Genomic DNA, 7,344 nt, shown 5'->3' on the forward strand with positions numbered 1-7,344 from the left:
TATCAACAAGACAGGTCCTACAGGCCCTAGTTTCTACCTTCTTAACAACGCTATCAACAAGGCAGGTCCTACAGGCCCTAGTTTCTACCTTCTTAACAACACTATCAACAAGGCAGGTCCTACAGGCCCTAGTTTTGTCGCACCTGGACTACTGTTCAGTCGTGTGGTCAGGTGCCACAAAGAGGAACTTAGGAAAATTGCAATTGGCTCAGAACAGGGCAGCACGGCTGGCCCTTGGATGTACACAGAGAGCTAACATTAATAATATGCATGTCAAATCGCTCATGGCTCAAAGTGGAGGAGAGATTGACTTCATCACTACTTGTATTTATGAGAGGTATTGACATGTTGAATGTACCGAGATGTCTGTTTGAACTACTGGCACACAGCTCTGACACCCATGACTACCCCACAAGACATTGCGCCAGATGTCTCTTCACAGTCCCCAAGTCCAGAACAGACTATGGGAGGCACACAGTACTATATAGAACCATGGAACATGGAAATCTATTCCACATTAGGTAACTGATGCAAGGAGTAGAATCAAATTTAAAAACCAGATTCAATTACACATTATGGAACAGCGGGGACTGTGAAGAGACACAAACATAGGCACAGACACATGCATACAAACACAGGATAAAATACGCACTATACACACACGTACACATGGATTTAGTACTGTAGATATGTGGTGGTGGTGGACTAGGGGCCTGAGGGCACACATTGTGTTGTGAAATATTTTTAACTGCCTTAATTTTGCTGGATCCATAATTAACCCCAGGAAGAGTAGCTTCTGCATTGGCAGGAACTAATGGGGATCCATAATAAACCTCAGGAAGAGTAGCTGCTGCCTTGGCAGGAACTAATGGGGATCCATAATAAACCACAGGAAGAGTAGCTGCTGCTTTGGCAGGAACTAATGGGGATCCATAATAAACCCCAGGAAGAGTAGCTGCTGCCTTGGCAGGAACAAATGGGGATCCATAATAAACCACAGGAAGAGTAGCTGCTGCCTTGGCAGGAACTAATGGGGATCCATAATAAACAACAGGAAGAGTAGCTGCTGCCTTGACAGGAACTAATGGGAATCCATACTAAACCCCAGGAAGAGTAGCTGCTGCCTTGGCAGGAACTAATGGGGATCCATAATAAACCCCAGGAAGAGTAGCTGCTGGCTTGGCAGGAACTAATGGGGATCTATAATAAACACCAGGAAGAGTAGCTGCTGCCTTGGCAGGAACTCATGGGGATCCATAATAAACACCAGGAAGAGTAGCTGCTGCCTTGGCAGGAACTCATGGGGATCCATAATAAACCCCAGGAAGAGTAGCTGCTGCCTTGGCAGGAACTAATGGGGATCCATAATAAACCACAGGAAGAGTAGCTGCTGCTGCCTTGGCAGGAACTAATGAGGATCCATAATAAACCACAGGAAGAGTAGCTGCTGCCTTGGCAGGAACTAATGGGGATCCATAATAAACACCAGGAAGAGTAGCTGCTGCCTTGGCAGGAACTCATGGGGATCCATAATAAACCCCAGGAAGAGTAGCTGCTGCCTTGGCAGGAACTAATGGGGATCCAAAATAAACCCCAGGAAGAGTAGCTGCTGCCTTGGCAGGAACTAATGGGGATCCATAATAAACCCCAGGAAGAGTAGCTGCTGCCTTGGCAGGAACTAATGGGGATCCATAATAAACCCCAGGAAGAGTAACTGCTGCCTTGGCAGGAACTAATGGGTATCCATAATAAACCCCAGGAAGAGTAGCTGCTGCCTTGACAGGAACTAATGGGGATCCATTATAAACCCCAGGAAGAGTAGCTGCTGCCTTGGCAGGTACTAATGGAGATCCATAATAAACCCCAGGAAGAATAGCTGCTGCATTGACAGGAACTAATGGGGATCCATTATAAACCCCAGGAAGAGTAACTGCTGCCTTGGCAGGACCTATTGGGGATCAATAATAAACCCCAGGAAGAGTAGCTGCTGCCTTGGCAGGAACTAATGGGGATCCATAATAAACCCCAGGAAGAGTAGCTGCTGCCTTGGCAGGAACTAATGGGGATCCATAATAAACCCCAGGAAGAGTAGCTGCTGCCTTGGCAGGAACTAATGGGGATCCATAATAAACCCCAGGAAGAGTAGCTGCTGGCTTGGCAGGAACTAATGGGGATCTATAATAAACACCAGGAAGAGTAGCTGCTGCCTTGGCAGGAACTCATGGGGATCCATAATAAACACCAGGAAGAGTAGCTGCTGCCTTGGCAGGAACTAATGGGGATCCATAATAAACCCCAGGAAGAGTAGCTGCTGCCTTGGCAGGAACTAATGGGGATCCATAATAAACCACAGGAAGAGTAGCTGCTGCCTTGGCAGGAACTAATGAGGAACCATAATAAACCACAGGAAGAGTAGCTGCTGCCTTGGCAGGAACTAATGGGGATCCATAATAAACACCAGGAAGAGTAGCTGCTGCCTTGGCAGGAACTCATGGGGATCCATAATAAACCCCAGGAAGAGTAGCTGCTGCCTTGGCATGAACTAATGGGGATCCAAAATAAACCCCAGGAAGAGTAGCTGCTGCCTTGGCAGGAACTAATGGAGATCCATAATAAACCCCAGGAAGAGTAGCTGCTGCCTTGGCAGGAACTAATGGGGATCCATAATTTCCCAGGAAGAGTAGCTGCTGCCTTGGCAGGAACTAATGGGGATCCATAATAAACCCCAGGAAGAGTAGTTGCTGCCTTGGCAGGAACTAATGGGGATCCATAATAAACCCCAGGAAGAGTAGCTTCTGCCTTGGCTTGAACTAATGGGTATCCATAATAAACCCCAGGAAGAGTAGCTGCTGCCTTGACAGCAACTAATGGGGATCCATTATAAACCCCAGGAAGAGTAGCTGCTGCCTTGGCAGGTACTAATGGAGATCCATAATAAACCCCAGGAAGAATAGCTGCTGCATTGACAGGAACTAATGGGGATCCATTATAAACCCCAGGAAGAGTAACTGCTGCCTTGGCAGGACCTATTGGGGATCCATAATAAACCCCAGGAAGAATAACTGCTGCCTTGGCAGGAACTAATGGGGATCCATAATAAACCCCAGGAAGAGTAGCTGCTGCCTTGGCAGGAACTAATGGGGATCCATAATAAACCCCAGGAAGAGTAGCTGCTGCCTTGGCAGGAACTAATGGGGATCCATAATAAACCCCAGGAAGAGTAGCTTCTGCCTTGGCTTGAACTAATGGGTATCCATAATAAACCCCAGGAAGAGTAGCTGCTGCCTTGGCAGGTACTAATGGAGATCCATAATAAACCCCAGGAAGAATAGCTGCTGCATTGACAGGAACTAATGGGGATCCATTATAAACCCCAGGAAGAGTAACTGCTGCCTTGGCAGGACCTATTGGGGATCCATAATAAACCCCAGGAAGAGTAACTGCTGCCTTGGCAGGAACTAATGGGGATCCATAATAAACCCCAGGAAGAGTAGCTGCTGCCTTGGCAGGAACTAATGGGGATCCATAATAAACCCCAGGAAGAGTAGCTGCTGCCTTGGCAGGAACTAATGGGGATCCATAATAAACCCCAGGAAGAGTAGCTGCTGCCTTGGCAGGAACTAATGGGGATCCATAATAAACCTCAGGAAGAGTAGCTGCTGCCTTGGCAGGAACTAATGGGGATCCATAATATCCCAGGAAGAGTAGCTGCTGCCTTGGCAGGACCTATTGGGGATCCATAATATCACCATCATCACCTGACTATCAAAATCATCACTTGACTATCACCATCATCACCTGACTATCACCATCATCACCTGACTATCACCATTATCACCCTACTATCACCATCATCACCTGACTATCACCATCATCACCTGACTATCACCATCATCACCTGACTATCACCATTATCACCCTACTATCACCATCATCACCTGACTATCACCATTATCACCCTACTATCACCATCATCACCTGACTATCACCATTATCACCCTACTATCACCATCATCACCTGACTATCACCATTATCACCCTACTATCACCATCATCACCTGACTATCACCATTATCACCCTACTATCACCATCATCACCTGACTATCACCATTATCACCCTACTATCACCATCATCACCTGACTATCACCATCATCACCTGACTATCACCATTATCACCTATCACCATCATCACCTGACTATCACCATTATCACCTATCACCATCATCACCTGACTATCACCATTATCACCCTACTATCACCATCATCACCTGACTATCACCATCATCACCTGTTGATCATCATCATCATCATCACCTCTCTTTATGAATGTTTACTGTACATGTTGATGACCTGACTACCACCTCTCTTTATGAATGTTTACTGTACATGTTGATGACCTGACTACCACCTCTCTTTATGAATGTTTACTGTACATGTTGATGACCTGACTACCATCTCTCTTTATGAATGTTTACTGTACATGTTGATGACCTGACTACCATCTCTCTTTATGAATGTTTACTGTACATGTTGATGACCTGACTACCACCTCTCTTTATGAATGTTTACTGTACATGTTGATGACCTGACTACCATCTCTCTTTATGAATGTTTACTGTACATGTTGATGACCTGACTACCATCTCTCTTTATGAATGTTTACTGTACATGTTGATGAACTGACTACCACCTCTCTTTATGAATGTTTACTGTACATGTTGATGACCTGACTACCACCTCTCTTTATGAATGTTTACTGTACATGTTGATCACCTGACTACCATCTCTCTTTATGAATGTTTACTGTACATGTTGATGAACTGACTACCACCTCTCTTTATGAATGTTTACTGTACATGTTGATGACCTGACTACCACCTCTCTTTATGAATGTTTACTGTACATGTTGATCACCTGACTACCACCTCTCTTTATGAATGTTTACTGTACATGTTGATGACCTGACTACCACCTCTCTTTATGAATGTTTACTGTACATGTTGATGACCTGACTACCATCTCTCTTTATGAATGTTTACTGTACATGTTGATGACCTGACCACCACCTCTCTTTATGAATGTTTACTGTACATGTTGATGACCTGACTACCACCTCTCTTTATGAATGTTTACTGTACATGTTGATCACCTGACTACCACCTCTCTTTATGAATGTTTACTGTACATGTTGATGACCTGGCTACCATCTCTCTTTATGAATGTTTACTGTACATGTTGATGACCTGACTACCATCTCTCTTTATGAATGTTTACTGTACATGTTGATGACCTGACCACCACCTCTCTTTATGAATGTTTACTGTACATGTTGATGACCTGACCACCACCTCTCTTTATGAATGTTTACTGTACATGTTGATGACCTGACTACCACCTCTCTTTATGAATGTTTACTGTACATGTTGATGAACTGACTACCACCTCTCTTTATGAATGTTTACTGTACATGTTGATGACCTGACTACCATCTCTCTTTATGAATGTTTACTGTACATGTTGATGACCTGACTACCACCTCTCTTTATGAATGTTTACTGTACATGTTGATGACCTGACTACCATCTCTCTTTATGAATGTTTACTGTACATGTTGATGACCTGACTACCACCTCTCTTTATGAATGTTTACTGTACATGTTGATGACCTGACTACCATCTCTCTTTATGAATGTTTACTGTACATGTTGATGACCTGACTACCACCTCTCTTTATGAATGTTTACTGTACATGTTGATGACCTGACTACCACCTCTCTTTATGAATGTTTACTGTACATGTTGATGACCTGACTACCACCTCTCTTTATGAATGTTTACTGTACATGTTGATGACCTGACTACCATCTCTCTTTATGAATGTTTACTGTACATGTTGATGACCTGACTACCACCTCTCTTTATGAATGTTTACTGTACATGTTGATGACCTGACTACCACCTCTCTTTATGAATGTTTACTGTACATGTTGATGACCTGACTACCACCTCTCTTTATGAATGTTTACTGTACATGTTGATGACCTGACTACCACCTCTCTTTATGAATGTTTACTGTACATGTTGATGACCTGACTACCATCTCTCTTTATGAATGTTTACTGTACATGTTGATGACCTGACTACCACCTCTCTTTATGAATGTTTACTGTACATGTTGATGACCTGACTACCACCTCTCTTTATGAATGTTTACTGTACATGTTGATGACCTGACTACCACCTCTCTTTATGAATGTTTACTGTACATGTTGATGACCTGACTACCACCTCTCTTTATGAATGTTTACTGTACATGTTGATGACCTGACTACCACCTCTCTTTATGAATGTTTACTGTACATGTTGATGACCTGACTACCACCTCTCTTTATGAATGTTTACTGTACATGTTGATGACCTGACTACCACCTCTCTTTATGAATGTTTACTGTACATGTTGATGACCTGACTACCACCTCTCTTTATGAATGTTTACTGTACATGTTGATGACCTGACTACCACCTCTCTTTATGAATGTTTACTGTACATGTTGATGACCTGACTACCACCTCTCTTTATGAATGTTTACTGTACATGTTGATGACCTGACTACCACCTCTCTTTATGAATGTTTACTGTACATGTTGATGACCTGACTACCACCTCTCTTTCTGAATGTTTACTGTACATGTTGATGACCTGACTACCATCTCTCTTTATGAATGTTTACTGTACATGTTGATGACCTGACTACCACCTCTCTTTATGAATGTTTACTGTACATGTTGATGACCTGACTACCATCTCTCTTTATGAATGTTTACTGTACATGTTGATCACCTGACTACCACCTCTCTTTATGAATGTTTACTGTACATGTTGATGACCTGACTACCACCTCTCTTTATGAATGTTTACTGTACATGTTGATGACCTGACTACCATCTCTCTTTATGAATGTTTACTGTACATGTTGATCACCTGACTACCACCTCTCTTTATGAATGTTTACTGTACATGTTGATGACCTGACTACCATCTCTCTTTATGAATGTTTACTGTACATGTTGATGACCTGACTACCACCTCTCTTTATGAATGTTTACTGTACATGTTGATGACCTGACTACCACCTCTCTTTATGAATGTTTACTGTACATGTTGATGACCTGACTACCACCTCTCTTTATGAATGTTTACTGTACATGTTGATGAACTGACTACCACCTCTCTTTATGAATGTTTACTGTACATGTTGATGACCTGACTACCATCTCTCTTTATGAATGTTTACTGTACATGTTGATGACCTGACTACCACCTCTCTTTATGAATGTTTAC

Source organism: Salvelinus alpinus, chromosome 31, assembly GCF_045679555.1.
Source record: "Salvelinus alpinus chromosome 31, SLU_Salpinus.1, whole genome shotgun sequence".
Classification (NCBI taxonomy): Eukaryota; Metazoa; Chordata; class Actinopteri; order Salmoniformes; family Salmonidae; genus Salvelinus; species Salvelinus alpinus.